Raw genomic sequence first — 23,110 nt, 5'->3', positions numbered from 1 at the left:
ATTTTATTCGTTTCAACTGAAAACATTATTAAAAGAAATAAATTTAATAAATCTATCTGTGTATTATACGAACCACTTAAAAAATTTACTATGACAACCATAATGTTGATAATTCTTATTGGAATTAATTCAATCCAATTCGTAAAAGTAAAGTTATTTTGATTAGCAAAAATTTTACAATCACTTATCAAATTAGAGACGATTCTATCTCCTATTTTATTCATAAACATTCAACCAACCTTAAAATATTTCCCTTTGGGACGTGACTATTTCCACCTCTTTTCGATTTTCAAACCAAACATACCTTCACACTTCCAACTCGAACACTGGAAAAATTCTTCTCCAACCAAATGTCAGAAAATGACCAAATTCGAAAAAGAGAGCTCACTTCACTTCAGAGAACCGACAAAATAACACCGAACTAAAAAAAACCGTTGCTCTTCCATTCTTCCATTGAGTACCTATGCACTCACTGCACTCACTTTTCGTCTTCGTTCGTTGTCGTCGTCGTTGTCTTGTGTGAAAACCGTGAAAATTGAAAAACTCGAAGAAATCATCGGCAGCACTTGCAAAGTAAAATAAATGAAAAACTTTCAAAAGGTCTTATTTTAAACAAAACGTGCTAATTAATCACTTTAAAAACTACCCCAAAAACTCTACACTTAATTTTTGAATTCAAAACGAGTGTGTCTATCGTCTTTCTTAACATTTCATCGAGTTTAGTTTTTGAAATAAAATTCAATTCTCATGCAGTTCTTTGTTCGGAGGAAAAAATAATAAAAGAAAAACTGAAAACCCACGTACATACCTAATTAAATAACAAACTCACTTGAAAGGGGCACAATTGTGATTCTGATTAGTTTCAAAATTAGTTTATGAAAAGAAACAAAATAATATTCGCGAAAAGCTATGTGAAAAAATCGTTTAAATCCTCTACACCCAAAAAAAAATAAGGAAAAGGAAGGAAGTTAGAAAAAAATACCATATTACGCATTAACAAGAACTTAACGACCGAAAAAAAAAGAAAAACAAATAAATTAAAAGGAATAAAATAAATAATAGTAAACAATTATTGATAACTCCCTTCCTGTCTCCTGGAGAGGAAAAAAGTTCATCATTTGAAAATTAAGGGAGACAAAAAGACTGCAGTTCTCTAAAAATCGGTAAGTTGCAGCAGTTCAGTTTTAAGTTTTCGGTTTTGTGGGCCTTTTATGAGGAGCTGAGCTAAGTTGAGTTGAGGAAAAGTGAAAAAGGGGAGTGCCTGGTGGTGTCTCCTCAGAGACCCTACACAGCCTACAGCTACAGCGTTCGTATTTCGTACAAGACCACTCTTTAATTGGTGGACATTGTGCGAAACAAAGGCACGAGCAAAAGGAAACGAAAGAAGACACACAATTTTCTTTTATTTCTTCTTATTTTTGTGTAAACTTATGTATTTCGTAATTTTTAGTTTTAGTTTTTTTTTGTTTTAAAACAAAAATAAACTACAATTTTTAAATTCAAATAGAAAAAGAAAAAGAACCTTTCGTCACAATATGATGGTTAGGGTGTTGGTAGAGGAAGGGGGGGGGGGGGGGTAAAAAGTGTTGCTTGGTGTGGTATTATGGTGCATTGAAAAGTTGATTCAATGTCGAACGAGGCCCTTACTTCGAGTTCGAGTGCATTAATGGGAAGAAGAAGAAAACTGACTGACTGACGATGATGGAACAAACGAAACGGACGGAGGTTGGGCTTGGGCAAGGCAAAAGACGAGCATTCGCATTGAGTTCATTAACACAAGAGTCTAGGCCAAAACGTACGAACGAATGACTTGACTAGGTATGTGACAAGTGAAACTGAGAACGATAAAAAAAGGTGATTGTACTAAACAAAACACTTTTCTCGAAGCATCTGATGTGATGATGGCAGACAGAGGCACTGCCAGTAGCAGAGGCAGAGGCAGTAGTTCCAAGGTAGTTTGTATTTATTATTCTCAATGAACAAGTTCATTGAAAATAAATAAAAAAAAATATGCAATATGATTATCATATAGGTAGGAACGAGTATACAAAAAATGAAGGGTAAGTTTTATCCTTTCCGGGACATGATGGGAGCACAGTTCAGTGAATAGCCATACAAAAAAATACATACCTATGTTTATAAAGGCATTCTGTAGGTTCGTAGTAGTTAGCAAAATCAATATCTAGGTGGAAGAACTACTTTTATTGCTAACTACTACCCTTTCACGTTTGAGCTCAATTCAATGTAGCGTTTCTAATGAGGTTTTCTTTTCCCCAAAAGGTATTAACTATGTAGGACATGTCAAAAGACTACTCTGGGGTTTAAAAAATCATAGCATAAACAAAATGAATAAAATACCTGATTTACCTGTAGGCCGGCTCGTTAAAAAGATACAAGACTATGTCGAGGCTAAGATTTTTCAAATTCGAAAGGTATTAATTTATTCAAAAATGTGTCGAGGTAAAATTTGTAGAAAAAAAAAGATATCAAGTCAATTTTCATTTAACGTACAGTGTGAACATAATCTTACAATTTGGGTACATACTTACAGTTGAGGCCAAAAAAATAGCACGTATGTTTTACTCGAAATATTTTTAAAGAATAAAAAATGTTTGTGGGATAAATATTTTGTGGACAGAATAAACAATATTGTGTTGAGAGGTTCTTGATCATACTTTAAAAGGTCTTCAAACTCAGAACTCAGTCTCAAAATGATCTATGGAAGTTTTTAAATATCGGTGTAGGCAGGCCCGGATTAATAGGGGGCTAGGGGGGACTGCAGCCCCGGGCCCCGTGGAAACGAGGGCCCCATCCCATTAAAAAATTTACACTATAAAACCGCGATATTCAAACTGTACAATCTAATAAACCCTAAAAATAAAAACTAAAATTAGCTGACCTCACAAACTCGAAAGCCCCAAAAATGTTAAACCCATATAACCCAACTCGCAATTAATCCCATAAACTTTAAGCTCACATAGCTCAACTCGTTAGGTTAAGTTAGGTTAGGTTATAGTGGCTGTCCAAGATGGAAACGGACACACTTAGGCCAGTTAAATGGCCCATTGTGATACCACATGAATCTTGAGGCTTCCTCCTAAGCTCAATGGAACCAGCTTGAGTCCCTCACGAAACGTGAGAGGCTGATTATACCGATTTGATTTAGATCGTTAAAGAAGAATTCTCCTAGGTAATTCTTGCGTTTTCGACCTAGAGCAGGGCATGTGCAGAGAAGATGAAGAACCGTTTCTTCCTCTTCCTCGTCCATACAGTTTCTGCAAAAGTCATTTGAGAATATGCCTAGTCTCGTGGCGTGTTTTCCAATTAGACAGTGTCCGGTTATGACACCTATTATCGAGCTTATATGCGATCTGATTAGAGAGAGCAAGCACCTTGAACGTTTTAAATCCAGTGTTGGCCAGATGTTTTTTGTGGCTTGACACGTGGTGATGTTGTTCCACCTGGTGCCTGCCCTCCTCGCAGCGTCTTGCATTAGCAACAGTTTACAAGTAGCGATTGGTATGCCAGTACTTGCCAAACGTGGTAGCATGGGCTGTACTGTACCGTTCCTGGTGAGTTCATCTGCCTAACAGTTACCTGGAATGTCTCTATGGCCCGGCACCCAGCAAAGGTGAATATTAAACTGTTGTGCCATTTCCATTAGAGATGATCGACAGTTATGGACTGTTATAGAGTTTGTAGAGACAGAGTCCAGAGATTTGATAGCAGCCTGGCTGTTGATATCACGTTTTCTTTGGCCAAGACAAGACTTCTTTAATCGCCAAAAAATCCGCCTGGAACACGCTACAATGATTGGGAAGGCGGAATGAGAGACTTAATTTCAGTCGTTCAGAGTACACACCTCCACCAACTCCTTCTTTTGTTTTTGACCCATCTGTGTAAAAATGGATTGACTCATCCTCCAAGAATGTCCTATCCTCCCAAAAAAGGATCTGGTAGGTATAGAAATCTGGAAGTTTCTGTCGAATTGTAGTTGGGGGATGGTGTAGTCTGTGTGCTTTGGAATTGATTCTAAGTACCTTAGAATTGCGGAGTGGCCAATGTTGTTGTTAGTCCACTGCGAAGAAGCTTTGAGGCGAATAGCAGAGCTTTCAGATATTTGTTTGCTAAATATTTCAAGAGGTGTAAGGTAGAGCAAGGTGTCCTGTGCCGCAGACGGGGTTGTGCGAAGCGATCCGCTTATACATAGGCAAACTGAACGTTGGACTTTATTTAGCTTATCCCTGTTTATACCTTTCTCTAAAGCAGTCAATTTAGTTTTTTGTCTAAGACAAGACCCAGGTATTTAGCCTCGTCTGAGAATTTTAATTGGATTCCTTTAATATAAGGAGGGTTGACAAATGGAATTTTGTATCTCCTCGAAAATAAGACCAGATCGGTTTTGTGTGGGTTAACACCCAGTCCATACCGATCAGGCCAAAGTACTAGTCTGTCCAAGGCATTTTGTAAGAGTTCTTTTAGGATATTAAGATGCTTTCCTGAAACTGCTATAGCAACGTCGTCCGCATAGGCTATTACTCTGAAACCCTCCGCATCCAGACTAGTTAGGATTTCATTCACCACTAGGTTCCAGAGGAGAGGGGAAAGAACACCACCTTGCGGTGTCCCTCTACTAACGAATCGTCTGCTAGAAGAGTTGCCCAGTTTTGAGTTAATTATTCTGCTAGTAAGCATTAAATGAATTAACTCCCGAAGCGAACTCTCTACATTTAGAGATGTCAGTGCAGATGTGTCCACGTTGTTAAAGGCACCTTCGATGTCAAGGAAAGCAACCATAGTGAACTCTTTATGATGGGGGGAATATTCGATGGTGCGTACTAAAGTGTGTAACGCTGTTTCCACCGATTTACCTTTACAGTAGGCATGTTGAGACAAAGACAGAAGTCTTGTATCGATACGTGCCCTTAAATGGATATCAATCGATCTTTCCAGGGTCTTAAGAAGGAATGATGATAGACTTATAGGTCGTAGATCTTTAGGATTGACTTGGGAGCATTTATCTGCTTTAGGTATAAAAATAACTTTAACTTCTCTCCATGCCGAGGGAACATGGACCAGGTAAAGACAGCTGGTAAAAATTGCCTCAAGGATTGGTGCAATTATATCAGAAGCTTTTTGTAATTCTGCTGGTATTATTCCATCTGGTCCTGCAGCTTTAAATGGTTTGAAGCTGTTGAGAGCCCATTGTAGCTTATCCTTTGTGATCAGACCTTGTGAATATGTTGTATTTGAACTTGAACGTGTAAAACTGTTGCAAGTTTCGGTAAGAGAACTACCAGGAAAGTGAGTGTCCAATAGTAAGTTCAGCGATTCATTACTTGAATTTGTCCAGGAGCCGTCTGTATTTTACAAGCAGCTTGGCTTAGCTGGATTAGTTGAAAGAATTTTCCGTAACCTAGAGGCTTCAGAAGTTTCTTCTATCATGCCACAGAAGGATCGCCAAGAAAATCGCTTGGATTTCCTTAGTGCCTTCTTGTAGATTCTTAGGGATTCTTTGTAGGAGTCCCAATGAGAGGCTAGTCTTGCAGCTTTGGCCCGGTTAAAAAGTTTCCTGCATTCCTTCCTGAGTCAAGCTCTGAGGCCCACCATTGTGGTTTCCTCTTATGTGTATAAGTGAACAAGCAATTTCTAGCGATCTGTTCATAGCTGAGGTAAGGTCATTGACTTTATTTTCAAGTTCATTAGTGTTAGAGGAAGGACTAGATAGTCCTGGGGTGGAATCGGCTAAGGTGATTTTTGATTGTCACCTTTGTGATCATAAAAAGTGATCAAACTAATTTTTGCGTCTGTGTAAGGTGATCACCAAATTTTGTTTAGAATTTGGTATCACTTTAAAAGAAATTCACTGACGTTTGTTACAATTTCAGTGGTTGTATTCAAAAACCGATCTGAAGCTATCCGGATTATTATGTAATTATAAGTTTTGCATATAACTTTTCTCGTTGAGCACTCTGTCTCCATACAAAGCTGTCGTGAGCACTCCCGCCATATTTTGCATTTATTGCCAAAATTTTTCTGTTCTCGTTGCAGATATAGGCAACAAAAATTAATGAATCAAAAAATTGACTTACGATCATAGCTTTTACACTATGTTTTCCTTTTCTATTGGAATACATATGCTCATTTTCCGAAGGGCGGAGAAATATAATATAACTCCCATCAATGCAGCCTATAACTAGGAAGCAAATAATAAAATAAAAACAAAGTCTATACCTCCAAGAATTTGATATTTTTCGTAGAAGAACATTTTTGTTGCTTCTAAAGCCCATTGATTAAATTTGATTGTAAGTGGGCACAATTTCAACTCCATTTGTTTTAAGGTCAAAGAAATAACCTCACAAACAGTACTTTGGCCCATTGGAGCTGATCAGTCAGAGTTAGTGAAGTTAAGGTCTGAGTTTGAAATATATGACACTGCCAAATGTGTTTTATGTGATGTTGTTTGTTTTAATTTTTATAATTTATGTTTTTTTTTTAGTGGAATTCATTAAAAAGTCGTACGACGCATTGTGTGCGAACTTTCCGTTAGCGTACGACAAGCTGTGACAGCTATTCCGACTCCGGCTGCGGCTCCGATTTTTGAATTGTGTTCCAGCAGTTAGCTTGTAGGCAAACCAATATGGCTACCGAGGATTTATATCTTTACTAGAGTGCTTTTGGTAAATGAAGTCCCTAATGTTGTATGAACCTGCTCAGTATCTCCGTGCAAGCCAAGTAACGATTGTAGTGATTTGGTAGTGATCCATTCAAGAATGAACACTTTTAAGAAAAAAAAGGACACGACAACTTATTAGTAGACAATGTACAATTTTTGAACGAATTTCATGATACAAATTTTGTTAGAAGGCATGTTGAGTTATGTGGTTACCATCTGCTACTACAAATTCATGAAAATTAATTACGTACGTAGTTTTTTATATTCGGTTTATTTGGATCATCATCATTAAAAAAAAACAAGGGATACAGTTAAAAAACAAATATTTTAGGAAAATTAATCTAATTATTAGTTTCTTTAAATTTAAGAGTGGTAGTGCAAACTGTTTTTTGACTTCCAAAATATTTAAAATCCCTTGGAAATTTGACATATTTTAAAAATTGATTAAATATAAAAAAATATTTTTGGTAGACTTATATAAAAGCTGATTTGATAAAAGACAACTGTATTCGAAGTATCAAATCATTTCTCTCACTTCATAAAGTTTATTATGTCCTTTGGTGTATTTTTTTAACCGCATCTGTATAAGTTTGCCTTTAAAACAAGTCCATAATCATAAAAGGATATAACTGAAAAACTCTACATGACATCACAACATCTAAAAATGAACTCATAATTTGTTAGTAAACACTTTTAAGCTATTTTATTTAATTTTAATAAAGATAACTTGAAACCTACATTTAACTTTTCATATGAACATGACAAAAGCTTTTGAGTAATTGACAAATCCTTCAAAAGTAACGTTTCGGCATCATGATGGGTTTTTCAAATTAGCCATTTAGATGAGTGACGAATTTGTGGCGAATTGTTGAAAGTTGTGTTAGCAAAATAATTTTTATGAGATACTTAGGAACTTTTTTTATAATAACAAATAACATGCAAAGATTCTGCCATTACAATTTTTGTATAATCTTCAAAGAAAATGCAGTATCGGTAGTGCGTAGGACTGTCAAACCAGAGGTCTAGGTTCAATCACTTCCTTATGTACTAAGAATAGTTCATAGCTTTTCAAATTATCAAACTAGTCTTATGGGCATACAATTGGAGATCTTCCATCCCTGATATTTTTGGCAAACAAGAATGGTTAAGTGTTCTACATCCCTGGTTCTTTGGTACTTGCAACGCGATCAAGTTTTAGTAGTATCGCTCAACTAATATTGATTTTGGATCATAATTCAATATAATTTACTGTAAATCTTCTACATGACAAAGACATTGGGAAAAAGAATGCACGACTTTTTCGCAAGAACTTGATTCTGTATACAATAAGTCTGTTTAAAAATGCCACCAATATTTTATGATTTCATAATAAACCTGCAAAATAAGTTTATTTTGAAAAAATTAAATGTCATTTAATTTCTTAAAAAAAGGAATTATTAATATTTTTTCGATAATTGTTGGAGTTTTTTTTAATTAATTTGTATAGCAAAAATTTTTTTTAAATATTCTAGATGTGCATTTAAAAAAAATTTAATAAATTAGGTGACGCAACAGTCTGTTGAGAACTAGGGCCTAGTGACTTAAAACACTCAAACATTCCTGAATGCAAGTAATGCTGACAGGTATGAAGGGGGCCGATTCGAGAAAGCACTTTTCATGACAAGAATAATTCGTCGCAAGAGGCAACACCCGTAAGAAAATCTTAAGATAGCATAGGCAGGAATTGAACCCAAGACCTTTGACATGACAATCATAGGCACCAACCATCACGATAGGGGTTATTTGGTGCTTTAAGTTATTCGTTTTATTTTTGTTAAAAAAACATTCTTAAGTTATTAAACAAAATAGGCATTTTTGATTATAAAATATTATATATAGACAAAATCTTTTAGAAACAAAATAATGGTTTCAGGGGTAACCTACTGAAAAAATTTCATACATAACTATCTGTAGGAGTTTTTGTCTTTTTTTTTTTGAAAAATTCCTTACGCAAATCTGCCTAAAACGTTAATTTCCAAGTTTGAACTCAATCGACCCAATTTTTAAGACTTTAGAGGTGAGGACATGCTGGTATTGTTTAGACGTGGTTTTCTAGAAGAAACAAATTCAAATAATTCAATTTCTAATAAGTTTAGCTTTATTATAAAGGTAAGATAATTTTTTAACAACGATTTCGGGAAAGTGGCCGATACGACTGGCTCGAATTAATTTCTAGATAAAGGCTTAACTTTCGACCAGTTTTTGCCGTATGGGTCTATTTTGGGGTCAATTGCCTAGGCTTATATATCTAGACAAGCGACTACACATAGCACAACACAAAATTGTCCAATGTTCTTACATCATACGATTCTGCAGGCAACGCCACATATCCACGACGACACGTATAAATGCGCTTACAAAAGTTTTCCTTCAATAAATTAATGGATCGCGCAAACTAAGTCATTATTGTGGTAATAAATTTGCACGAATTAAAAACTGAGCAATAATCAAGTGACAGCTGTCAAAAACTCCAGAAAAGTTTTGCCGGATTGAAAACCACACGTCTAAAAAAACAAACACGTTACATTTAGTCGGCGGAAGGCAAAATTGTTCCAAGTCCTTAACAAATCCTATGGAGTTCCAAAAATGTTGCTTTCCATTTATGAAATGTAGTTAATATAAGTCGCAAGTAAAAAATTATGGCATAGGAAACACGTGTCGATGGATTCCAGACTCGCGTAGTACTCCTAAATGACGAATCTTTGTACTTCATAGTACGGTTAAAATTAGTAAACAAGAAACTTTACGACGATGTTCGAGTTTCGGAATTGAGTTGATGATGTTATTGTCACCAATAATCAAGATCTTCTGTGTATACTACCAAAGATATTTAGGTAAGTTACTGGAGCACCAGCCCAGAGATGGGGATTTATTGCAAATATTATATTTAGCATGTTTATACATATAATATGCCTAAGTTACTGTTTTCTCAGAATCCATATAGAAAACCTTAAAATAAATATTCCTTGTTCGAAAATGATTAATTAATAAACGGCTCCCAAATTGCAAAGGAACTTTTCTAACACACGATAGCTTTGTGCAAGTAGGTAAACTCGTATTGTTTGTAAAAGTCAAATTTAAGATTTTTTTCTCTGATAACTCCATAATAAATGCGAATGTCTCTCACAAGCAAACAATCGAAATAATTGGGCCTGCCGCGGCGGCGGTGCTGCGGTGGTCAACCTTAAATGACTCGATTACATGAAACAGATTTGCTTTGCAAAATCAAATCAAATCATTGACCTCTTCTCTTACTTGAACGACAGGGGCTTATTTTAGAACAGAACCACACCCCCTAAAAGGAAGTTTTACTAAGTTCATGGTTCCGATACGTTTATAAATCTCGCAATAAAATCCGCATTTGCGTCATTAGGCTCTAGCAAAAATAAAAAACAAAACAAAAACGTAAATAACTCAATAAAAACAGTTAAAGCTAACAGAATGTATTTTCTTTATAGTTTTTTACTGAAATGTTGTTGTTTTGTTGCGTGACCGGGAACGAGTAGTTACAATAATATGCGCGATAAGCAATTCCATCGATCGTTTATTATTGTTTTATATTTTCGTCGCTTCTCTTCTACGCTGCCGCCTTCTTCCACCTGATTTTCGATTATAATAGTGTTTACTTTTCTTTTTTTTCTGTTTTTGTTGTTATTTAGTTTAATATTTAGGAGCTTTTGCTTTATTGTTATTTTCGTTTTTATTTAAATATGAAGCCGGTTTTTCTGATTAGCGGGAGCAACAATCATGATACTAGATATATATCACTATGGAGACTCGAACTCGAAAACTTTTTTAAAGAGTAGACTTTTGTAGAGAAGAAAAAGAGTATAGTTTTTACTTTATAAACAGAGTGCAGGTTTTTCGGAAAGAAATCTAAAAAGAGATTGAGGCTTGAGGGGCTACCGAGTTGCAACCACAACTTTGTTTGTTGCAATGCAGTAAAATATAAAACAAAAATGATAACTGACCCCATTTACGACGAAATTTAAATATTTTTCCGCATGCGACTTAGTTATGTCATATGATTTAATTAATTATCTTACAAATATCTAGACAATGGTTTTGTTGATGGAGACTTGATTGGTCTGATAAATACAAAGTATGCCAGTAGGTATGTAAAAAAACATGTCTTGTTTTAAGTGATAGCAACAAAAGTTGTTTTACTATTATATATTCCGTAGCTTGGAAGGAAGGAACAAACATTTGCGTTTGATTAAATATCAATAATTTTCAATAAAAAAAATTAGAGTGGTACATGTGTGTGAATTCTTATTTGAATAATGATGATAAATTCATCGACTTGTAGCATTACAATAAAAATATAACTTAAAAAGCAATAATATCGTCTGAAGTCCAGTAAAACCATCAATGCTGTTCTCAATTAGGCTCAGATGCGATATACGGTGTTGGACAAAAAATTAGCACATACTTAGTACTTTTTTAAAGTTAAGTAAAGCCTCATATCAGTTAACAAAAGAATTTCTTAAAAACTCTCAAAACTATAACAATCTATCTTAGGAAATTTATAGTTATTTACAACATGTTTCTGAATTACTTCCAAAAGATAAGAACGCCAGGCGCCAGTGCTTAAGTTTATGTTGTCATAGAATTAGCACATACAGTGGTGGACAAGAACTTAGCACACTTGTTAAAGAAAATAAAAACAATTTAGTTTTCAATTTGTTTTCTTATTATGAAATTAGTTATATTTTATTTACATTACATATACAGAGCACTATGTTTTCATAGTATTTCATCAAATATATTAACCATCTGGAAGAAGAAAAAAGTATGGAATGTAGAAACATCAATTTTTCGCCTGGACACGAATTTAGCACATTCAACAGTTGCTTGATAAATGTTTACTTACTGTTATCAATTCTAAGTTTTTCTAATTATTTGGTAGGGAGCCCTTTATTTTGCAGTACAGACGCAATTCTTCTTGGTAAACTTTCAACCAAAGCCTCACATCGTGACTTTGGAATTGCATACCTAGCATTTTGAATCTCCTGCCACAATTATTATTGCTCAATGTGATGTTCAACATCATTCCACAAATTCTCGATCGGGTTAAGATCGGGTGATTGTACTGGCTACATCAAAACGTCGATTTTATTTAACTCTAAGTAACACTTCACTAACTTTGAAGTGTGTTTAGGGTCGTTGTCGTGCATGAAGCGCCATAATAACGGCAAATTGTCTTCTACGTAGGGTATTATATGATCCAACAGGATATCTCTGCACATGTTCTAGTCCATTTTGGTGTCAATTTTTACGATGGGGCCAACACGGTGACATGAAAAAGCAGCCCAGACCATAACGTTGCCTCCACCGTGTTTCACCGTCTTAATGGCGTACCTTGGATCATATTCCCTGTTTAAACCGGTAGAATTTGGATTCAACGCTCTAGAACACGTTTTTCCAATAACGAATTGGTTTGTCTAGGTGAGCTTTGGCCAACTGAAACTTAGATTTTAGATTTTTTTGATACAAGCGGGTTTCTCTGAGCAACGCACCCACGTAGATTATTTTTATTTAATCGGCGTCTTATGGTCCTTGAGGAAACATTTACTCGATAGTTCGTTGAAAGTTCGCTTCGAATGGCACTGAAGGTCTTAAACGGATCCTTGGTCGATAACCTATAAATAATTCTATCTTCATTTGTAGTTGTCTTTCTTGCCTGGGGGTTTTGTTTAACGTTCTCAATCAATCCAAACTTTTTGAAATGACGAAGGGCATTTTAAACCAGCTTCCTGGAGCATTCTAACAACTTAGAAATGTCTGTTACCGTCCGTCCGTCCTTTTGACTTCATTTTCAAGATCAGACTTTTTTCCTTTGAGCACCATATTTCTTTTGCCATTGATAATTATTTTTTTTATTTGTTTAATATAGATCATTAAAGGAATATTAAACTACCTCAAAAATTATTATTTTCTTTTTCAAAAAAAAAAAAAAAACAAAAATTAAAAATACACTCTTTGATTGCAAAACGGGCTAAATTTATGTCCAGCTAAAAACAACGCAAATCACAAACAATCTTCATTTTTCCAAAACGGTATTTAACTTTTTAATTATTTACATATTTTTATTACCATATAAGGTAGTCAGAGTAACAAAATAAAAATGAACCATTACTTGCAAGTAATAAATAATTGAAAGTAGATAAATACTTGTACTCTTTTCAATGTGCTAAATTCGTGTCCACCACTGTATTTTTAAAAATGTGTGAAAAATTTAAAAGAAGAAGTAGTTTTGTGTATCTGCCACTAAAAGAGACAAGTTCTGCTGATTATGGTCTAATCGATGTTTATGCGACGAAGACTCGACCAATCAAGAATTTAAGCACAAACCCGTGGTAAAAAATATTTTAGCTAGATTTAAGGTCACTAGATAATATGGAACAAAATTGCAGTTCTTTGGAGCGATGAGTCGAAATTTAATTGCTTGAATTCCGATATGAAGTTTCATGCTCGGCGTCTGACAAAACTGACTTAAATCCTCGTTTCACAGTAAAAACTGGAATGCACTGTATTGAGTGTACCATGGTCTTGCCATGAAAACGCAGCCTAGACTATGTAAGCGCTTGCCATGAAAACGGAAAACATACCAAGAACAGCGAATGGACCATCACGAGTATATGGGCATCTTAGAAAACCATGTGAAGCTAGTGAAGCAGTGAATTAGTGATAACTAAATCAATCATTTTCGATGATCTGCACAGTGTCCCGACTTGGTACCAAGATCTTGTCATGTATAGTATCCAAGGTGGTATCCGTCGGATACAAAGGGTGGGTAAATCCTCCGAGGGTCAACTCTATCAACTACCTTCCCCCTCTATAGGGATCACTCACCCCAACACATGGACAATTCGGGTCTCCATTTTTTTTTAAATTTTATTAATACATGGCATGAAGTCGTACCCCGTCCAGTGCTGCGGTAGCAACAACCCCCTACGTCGCGACGCGACGTGTGGGAATTCGCTAATCTGGCTAATCTGGCGGAATTAAATTAATTGCGCTTACAAGTTTATGTTTTTTGTTATTTTTTTTTTGCAAAATTGATCTTAAGCATGTGAAAAACTAAATTTAACTACAATCATTACTATATTTCATGAAATTTTTGATGTACAGAGCTCCAAAAGTACAAGTTTCTTGCCTTTTGCAGACCCATTTCAAAAAAATTAATTACGGTTACAAAAAAAAGTCTTTTGTTATATTTTCGTTCGAGAATCATGATGAATATATACAACAAAGAATAAAACTACTATTTCTTACATATTAAGAAAATTTTGTGATTAACGGAGTTGTGAAGGTGCACGTTTTTTGCACTTTGGTAGACTTTTCTAAGTTTTGCAAAAAAGCAATTTGTTAATTCCAATTTGTAATGAATATATACAAAAATGAAATTAGACTAAATAATTTATATAGCAACTAACTTTTTATTGAGGGGTCTTTTAACAAAATATAAATTAAAACCACAATCATTCACACTTTAGAAGAAAAAAAAAATTAAAAGAGTTTAAAATAGCTTAAGTTGTGACATTTAGAAGATCTAGGACTTCATGCTCGATCACATTTTTCTTTCTTTTTGGAATGCACCTGAGACTTGCGATGAAAGGATCAGAAGTTATCAACAGTCGATTAAAAAGATCTGTCATCGTGTGCAACCGCGATGTTTTTCTGGTGAATAGTTCCCGATATTTCCTATTCTCTTTGTTTCTTGCCTCTTGCGCTTCCTCCGAAAGTTGGCCAATTGGAAGAATGCAAGAAGCAATCACTTGTCTGCCATGAAACAATACTTTATGGACGCTTACTGGCATGTAATACCATCCATACTTCTCAAGATATAAGGTCCTAGTCCTGGTCGCACATGCTTCAAAAGCATCCAAATTAATGGGAAATCCAGAAGCTAGGGCTTCTAAAAGAATGTGAAACCCTTTTAGAAGCTCTATATCAATTCCTGTTATTTCAGCCGTTTTATTTTCGTCTCGGAAGAATCGCCTTGCCGTATTGCCATCGTTCGAGTTGCCAGCTTGTTGAGTTGGCATGTCAATGCGTAAGCCAGTCTCCATTTTAAATCTTGTTTGTATGAGTTCTTTCCTGGCTTTAACCTTTTCCTTGCTTTCCTTCTCTTTGACTTGCCAAACCTTAACATCAAGCCTGTATGCTATATGAAGGATACACTCCATAAAACGAATCCAAGAATGGAGTGGACTTAACCCAAAGGACATTGAAAACGCATCCAAAGACTTTCTCGAAATAATAGTGGCATTATTCATTTCTGATGGCTTTGCACCGCATATGTAACATGTTTGTGATGACGATGTCACAGGTGATAAGGCAGTGCATACTTTGCCATCTACCATTGTTAACAAAAATATTGGTTTAATTGTAACATGAAATTCTTCCTCATGGATTTCAATAGGTGCTAATGCGTTTATTTGCTCAGCTATCAGATCAACTTCCAATTTTATCAAGTCAGTCGTTTCCTTGGCAAAAACAAGTTTTATGGGGCGACAGTATCTTGTTGACGAGGGGGCAGGATTTTGCCAAATTATGGTCTTGATACGATCTTCCTGACAAAACATTTGAATTGGAACCATAGACACGCTGAAAAGGTTTTCGTCATAACATTCTTCAGACGTGTATTTTTGTTTATATGATCTTTGCTGGGCTCCATCACATCCCCATTTAAAAATCAGAGATAATTCTTTAAGCCCTGTTTTAAAATCCTCACAATTCAACACATCTTTCTTTGCCAAACATAAACGCCTGACACTATGATCAACTAAGCTCTGAAGATCACATGTGGCAGCCGATTCTGACACAGTGTTCATATTAGGATAGCATTTCTTCTTGGATTCTTTAATTTTGTCGTATGTGGGCATTAAATTTGGAACAAATTTGTTGAGTTTCTGACGCACAATCTCATATTGATGAGTGGATAGCTGCGCATCCACAATCAATGCTAGCGATTCATCAGCAGATAAAGAAATTCGGTTAGAGGACACTTTTTTGAGTGATTTCTTTAAATTTGTACCTTAATTAAATCAAAAGTAAATAAATGTTTATGATACAATATTGAAAACAAACCTTCTTTTGGGGAACTAAGTGCCAATTTTTTAATTATAGCAGCAGTATCTCTCTTTCCAACTTTCCTCAAGTTTTTTTCATAAGCCGTTCCAATTTCTTCAAAGCTATATGAATCCAAGAGGCTTTGCACTTTTTTCATTTTAATTTTTTCACAGCACTCTTCAAAATTTTTTTTTGGCCTTCCTACTTTTTTAATATTTGAAGTGGATGGAATTTCATCCAAAAATTTATGTGGCAGAGTTAGGGTTTCATTAAGCCAGGAAGAATTAATGCGTTCGAAAACATCCCGTTTCCTACCACATTTGGCCCACCTCTCATTAATTTTAAAAGAAATCTGACTGACAGTCGCCTTAAGTGCTTTGATTGCATCCTCTGAAAATTGAATTCCATCAAAATAGCTCATAATAAATGAAAACACCGCTTCAACACGCTTTAATTTGGTTTTGGAAATCCAAACCCCAAAAATTTGTGTTTTTGTGATTTCGATAGACATTCTGAAAATTTCAAAAAACAAAACCATATGTGAAAAGCCTAAACGCACCATAAAAGTGAAACATTGACTTGTACGTACCACAAAAGACGACATTGGACACAACAAAACTAATATTAAAGTCAGAACACAACTTAGCCAAATTTTTTTTTTTTGACACCACTTCAAATGTGAAAAAAAAAAATATTTTCGCACCTCTTCTGCAGCACTTTAGAGCTTTAAATGATAGATAATATATCAGGCTTTCAAATACATATAGTAACTAAACCGAATAACCCGAAATACATAAAGTTTTTCTCTCATGAATACAAAAATTTACTAAAAATGCCTATTTTTTTTTATCCCAACCACCAAATAAAAATGTAAACACCCTATAAACCAAAAATTTTACTTACTTTTCAGTTCACTGATATCGTATTTAATAACACAAATCAAAAGTTTTTATAAAAAACATACACAGGACTCACAAGAAAAAAAATACCAAAACTACTTTTGCAAGCCAATTGATAGTGAAATTATCACCAACTGCAACTTCAAGACTAATTATTTTTATTTTACATGCTTCCCACATAAAATTTTTTTCTTATTCGCTTATTAGAAGGTTTAGGCTGCAAGTAAAACCTGTTTTCGCATCAATTTGTGCTACTCATTTTTTTAATTAAATTCCGCTAGATGAGCAAATTCTCACACTGTTCGGCGAGCTAGTTCGTGCGAATGCAAGCATGCCAAGCTACCGTGGCCTGGACACCCTCTCCTTTCTGCTGCCAAGCTACCGTGGCCTGGACACCCTCTCCTTCCTGCTGCCAGGATCAGCCCCGGGAGCCTGTAGCCCGAGGTTGTAATGGTAGTAAGGAAAGGAGAGGTTTACAACCAAGTGGGTACGTTACACATGAAAACGCAGCCTAGACCATGTCATTAAAAAGGAAAACATACCAAGAACTGGGAATGGACTATCACGAGTATTAGGGCATCTTAGAAAACCATGCACAACGACCCTAAAAACACTTCGTGGCTAGTGAAGCAGTGGATCAGTGATAACCAAATCAATAATTTTCCATGATCTGTACGGTGTTCCGACCTGAGTGTCCCAGGTTACAAGCTGTAGTGAAGCAGAAAGGTTTTCCAACAAAATATTGATACAAATAATAAATTTAGTTTATTAATTGTACTGATTCAGTGACAATCACTTATTACACTAACCAACGTAATCTGTGGACTTTTCTTCTTACTATTTTGTGAGATTATTATTATTATTTTCCAACTAAGATGTTTTACTAGTGTGTGATAATTCCTTGTCCAACACTGTAAGTTCCTTATCGCGGGTATTTATTTGCGAAATCAATCCAAATCATTATTCAAAAGTTCATTCAATTGGGTTTGTTTGAGAAATTGATATTCATAAACATGTGCTAAGTTGATTGTTGATTGATTTCACGGTGAAAAATACAATTTTAACGAGAACACAAATCAAACTAAAAAACATAAAATTAACGTTTATGTGGTAGATTATCGTTATTAACTGATATATTAGGTATACACAAAAGACGACTCTTTCAGCTAAAAATTCGTCGTAATAAAATAACTGAATCGCGTAAATTTTAAAAACTTTATTGATACAGTAATGGAAAAAATAATAGAAACATTTTATTTACCGATTAATTAATTTAATAAAGATTTTTTCCTAACTATTTAAAATGGTAAAGCAGTTTTCTGTTATTAGTTTGTTGTCTGGGATAACGGTAAACTAAACCAAAAATATTAAATCTTTTACTCAAAAAATATATACGAGTACATATGTATATAATCGTGTGATTCTGTCAAAACATTTGTTTTTTTACAAAAATAAGTTGTTTATTAAATGAAACTTAAAAACAGATGGAGGAATAAGCGAACTAGTACAGGTTTTAAAATGTTTAAAAAAGAAAGCCAATCCCACAAAAGGGCGTATCTTCTTCTCCCACAAATTACAAATTACTGATCGATAGCCCTAACGTCCCTTCTTTCTAAGGTCATGGAAACGCTGATTAATTATCAGTTTAAAAAATATCTTGAGGAACGGAAGCTTCTTAATAAACGGCAATACGGCTTTCGTAGCAATAGATCCACTGGTGATCTCATGGTTCATCTCACCGAACAGTAGAACAGATCTTTACATCGTTTTGGAGAAAGTAAGATTATTGCACTTGATATTTCAAAGGCATTTGATAAAGTCTGGCATCTTGCTCTCTTATCGAATATGCGTGCTTTCAGTATCGACGAATCTCTTCTTCGTTGGATCAGGCATTTTCTTTCATTCAAGTCGGAAACTCATACAATAAATGCTGGTGTGTTTCGCTGACGATAGCACTCTTAGCTTTTCATATTCGTTCCCAGACTCACAACCCTCCTCTTTGGATGTGGAACTGCAATGGCAAAATATGATTAGCTCATTAAATTCCTACATACACAGCATTGTACAATGGGGAATAGAAAACCGTGTGGAATTTAATGCTTCGAAAACCCAATGCTGTCTTGTATCGTTAAAGCTAGATAAACTCTCCTTGCCACTATCTATGAGTGGCACTTGCACCAAGGAAATGTAAAATCTTGACATTCTCGGAGTGTGCATCAGCAACCACATTTTGTGGAGCGATCACATATGCGATATCGCCAAAAATACCGCAAGCTGTCTAGGTTTTTTGAGACGTTGCAAGAAATTTTTCTCGCCGTCTGGCCTAGCTACGATCTCCAAACCTACAACGTCCGAAGCTTGAATATAACTCTCTTCTCTGGACTGGTGCTCTAGTTACTTATTTAAGCCTCTTGGACAGTATTCAAAAAAGAGCTTTTAAAATGATTAGTGACATTAACATCATCAACTCGTTTTTGTCACTCGAACATCGACCCAAGGTTTCTTGCCTCACCCTTTACCGTTATTTTAACTTACCTCCCCTTAAACAATTGGACAGTAATAGCCGCACCTGTAGGAATGCCCATAAGTTTACCCTTTAGCCCATTTTCGGCCGTACTATGAAGTACAGAGATTCTTTTTCTGTCATTACAATGTTCAGAAATTTAAAATCAATTTACACCCACACGTCCTATCAAACCCTTCCCTCTTTTCCTAATGCTTACACTGTGTCTTTGGCATATAAAGGTATACAAAACTCTTTTAGTGATAGATAGATAGATAAAAAAAATTATTTTCTGAATATTAACAATTTCATGGTTTTCGTAATAATATAAATGAAATGAATGACAATAACATATTATGTTGCCTTTCAGGTTAAATTGTTTACTTAAGTAAGTTCAGCTTTGGATTGGTGTATTTTTTAAGAATATTCATTAATTATTAGTTTTCTATACCTTAGAGCGTTTTTTAAATAATTGTAAAGTTGTAAATAGTTTTGGCCATTCAAACTTTTTAGGAACTGATCACGGTTAAGTTTTTCGCTTCCCAGGAATCTTTTCCTGTAAGTTCGGAAACAAGGACACACTCCTACAAAATGATACGTATTTTCAGTAGCGTCAAGGTTAGAGATCGTACAAATTCCATCCGTATTATTTTTAAATGTTCGTGCATTGAGGTTGAGCAATCCACACCTGGACTTTAATACCATACTTATCATTTCACGCGAGTTACTATCATTGAAATGTTTGGTACCTCAGCATAGTTCAAGTTGCAATATTCATCATGGAATCGTGATTGTAGAGCTCTAATAGTCTGTTCCGATCAATGCCTTTCTACAAGTTTTTCGCAAGTTTCTGCGTGCAGTGCCTTCCATGCAGACTTAGTGTTCCAGTCAAATTGAATGTTCAGATCGTTAAAGATTTCTGACCATTTGTCAGCTGAGTAGATCTTTTTTCTCACGATGATATCCATAAGTCTTCTTGGCAGTCTGTTTTCAAGGAGTGTGCTTACTCTTTGGATGTATTTAAAGTGGAGTTTTAGTGTCGTAATATAAGCTTTTCTTAGACCAGTTTCAATATTGATAACATAGTTTGGCGTGTTATTAGGAAGGGAGAAGCATCTTTTAATGAAAAACCTTTGCAAGTTTTCAACTTCGTCATTCTCCAAATATCCCCAAACTTGTGCACAGTAATTCATTATAGACTTTGAAGCAGCTTCGTATATTTTGAATTTATCTGAGTGTTGTATGTTCTTATTTCTGATAAAGTTTGACCAAGTTGCATTAATTGAATTCTTATACATTACTAGCCTTTTCGTTAGATGATCCGTCCACGACATATTGTACGTGAGATTTACTCCTAGGTACTTGAAATTGTTAGTTATTTTGATCCCGGTGTCGTTGTACTTCCATTTTTCTTCAGCTGCTCGACGTCCACCATTTCGAAAAATAACTATTTCTGATTTTGTTAGGTTCATATGCAGTTGCCATTTCGAACAATAATTTGCAAAGCTGTTTATCATTATCTGTAAGGAAGCAGAATTATCTGAGAGTCTATGTCGTCTGCGTAAAGTAGTGTGTGTTGTTGGTATAGAGTCCTTTAAGAATCAATACCATTTTTGTAGATATACCTAGCTGTGTCAGTTTGTAGAACAACGCGTTTCTGTTGTCGAACGCAGCTTTCAAATCTATAAAAAAAACGCATACAGTTTATTTTTCCGGTTAAGCTGAAGGCTTATAAGGCAGGAGAGATTGAAGATTTGGTCCGTGGTTGATTAATTTTCTCTGTATGCAGCTTTTAATTCGTTTAAAATATGACTTGCTTTGACCCATTAGCTTAGTCTATTCAGAAGAACAGTTATGAACAGCTTATATATAGTGCCCATAAAAGACAGACCACGGTAGTTGGCTACATCCATGGGATTTCCTTTTTAGTGTTCGCAAATTAAAAAAAAAAGCTCCAAAGAAAAAAAAGAAACACCAGTGAGACTTGCAGTAAAACCAATTCTCGTCTTCCTATCATTTTAAAATTTATTGAAGGCAAGTAGAAGAATCCGTGATACCCTTGCGTGATAGACAGTGTTACTGCCTTTCCACCTGTATTATTTTTCACGGGAATTTCCTTCAAGAGTATTTGTCAACTGTAGGTTGCAGGAATGTTTAAGAGTTGTAAGTCTCTAAGCCCTTGTTCTCTACGGACTGTTGCGCTATCTAATTTATTTTGAAGTAGAACAATGCAAAATAAATTTATTAAGTCAAACTTTTTGAAAAGCCTACAAAATAAACTCCCGATCTGAAAAAGCAAAATATTCAATAATATTCAAATAACTTTTGCAATCATGTCGCAATCCCCAAGCTAAGATCAATACCCTGAAGTATTGCAACTTCCCTAAAAGTGAAATTATAGCCTATAATTTGTATGGATTGGCATTTTCAGGTATTTAGATGCTTTGATAAATCCTAAGAGACTATCCCATGTTATCATCGTGTTTCCTGATATTTATTCCAGTTTTTCAAAATTATTGAAGAGGTATCTGATATTCTAAGATTACTTCGAATGCGAATGTCTAGAAGTCTCTCTACGGTTTAAAGAACAAACGATGTGTTGTTGATGGGTCTGTGGTCTTCAGTATTGAAAAACCTACTCTGATTTTATCATATCATCATTTTAAAAAGCTTCGGACGTATTTGGGTGGGTGCGGATTCGAAGACTTTCCGGAGCATTGGCTTCCAAGCGCTCTACGTGACCCAGCCATCTTAGTCGTTGGACTTTTACCCTTCTAGCTAAGTCTACGTCCGTCGCTGTACAGCTCGTCGTTCCATCTTCTCCTCCACTCCCCTTCGATGCATACGGGACCGTAGATCACACGAAGAACTTTTTTCTCGTGCTTTCATCCGCTTTTGTCATAGTCCGTGCTTCTGCACCGTATAGCAGGATGGGGATGATAAGGGTCTTATATAGCAACACTTTGGCCCCTCGAGAGAGGACTTTACCACTCAATTGCTTTCTTAGTCCAAAGAGACAGCGGTTAGCAAGAGTTATTCTGCGTTTGATCTCAGCGCTGGTGTTGTTTTCTGCGTTTACAGCGGAGCCTAGGTAGACGAAGTCCGTGACTACCTCAGAGTTACGTCTGTCGATAGAAAGCCCCATTGACATCACTCTGAGTTCTTCCGATTATGTCAACGTCATCAGCATATGTCAGTAATTGGACAGATATTTGAAAGATAGTGCCCTTGCGCATCACCTTGTCTAAAACCTTTTTTGTCATCGAAAGGCTCTGTTAAGTTGTTTCCAACCTTTATGGAGCAGCGTGAATTCTCCATGGTCATCCTGCACAAACGGACTACTTTGGCAGGGATGCAAAAACTAGACATGGCTCTGAACAGCTCGTCCCTGTATATGCTTTCATATGCGGCCTTGAAATCGATGAAAAGATGGTGGGTGTCGAGTTGATGTTCTTGGGTTTTTCGAGGATTTGCCGTAATGTTAATATTTGATCAACTGTGGACTTTCCTGGTCTAAAACCACACTGATAAGGACCTATCAGATTGTTGACGATGGGCCTTAGACGTTCACATATTACGGCAGAGAAGATTTCGCAGGTGATGTTAAGTAGACTGATTCTTCTATAGTTGGTGCAGTTGAGAGGGTCTTCTTTTGTTCAGGATCTGGCAAACAATACTGAGGGTCCATTAATCGGGCATGCTTTCTTCCGACCATGTCTTACAGATAAGTTGGTGAAAGCTCCTAACCAACTTATCTCCAGCTGCTTTAAAGAGTTCGGCATTCAAGCCATCTGCTTCAGTGGCTTTATTAGACTTCAGCTTATATAAGGAAATCTTTACTTCGTCTAAGTCGGGAGGACGGGATTGTTGGTTTTCATCGTCTATGTTGAATGGTTGCCTGACAGCAGAATTCAG

The 23,110-nt window shown here is 35.6% G+C and overlaps 1 protein-coding gene across 5 annotated transcripts in view; it reads left to right on the top strand.

Annotated features, from left to right (window-relative positions):
- The first annotated feature begins 393 nt into the window (after positions 1 to 393).
- The window catches only part of LOC129942421 (rho-related BTB domain-containing protein 1), a 51,914-nt gene continuing 29,197 nt past the window's right edge, over positions 394 to 23,110 (top strand). For all 5 annotated transcript variants that reach the window (XM_056051344.1, XM_056051343.1, XM_056051342.1 and 2 more), the window contains exon 1: positions 394 to 1,163. The gene's annotated coding sequence lies outside the window, so the exon portion shown is untranslated. The remainder of the gene's footprint in view (positions 1,164 to 23,110) is intronic.

Source organism: Eupeodes corollae, chromosome 1 (genome assembly GCF_945859685.1).
Source record: "Eupeodes corollae chromosome 1, idEupCoro1.1, whole genome shotgun sequence".
NCBI lineage: Eukaryota > Metazoa > Arthropoda > Insecta > Diptera > Syrphidae > Eupeodes > Eupeodes corollae.
Note: the sequence above shows the minus strand (reverse complement) of the source record. Positions and strands in the feature narration are given on the sequence as shown.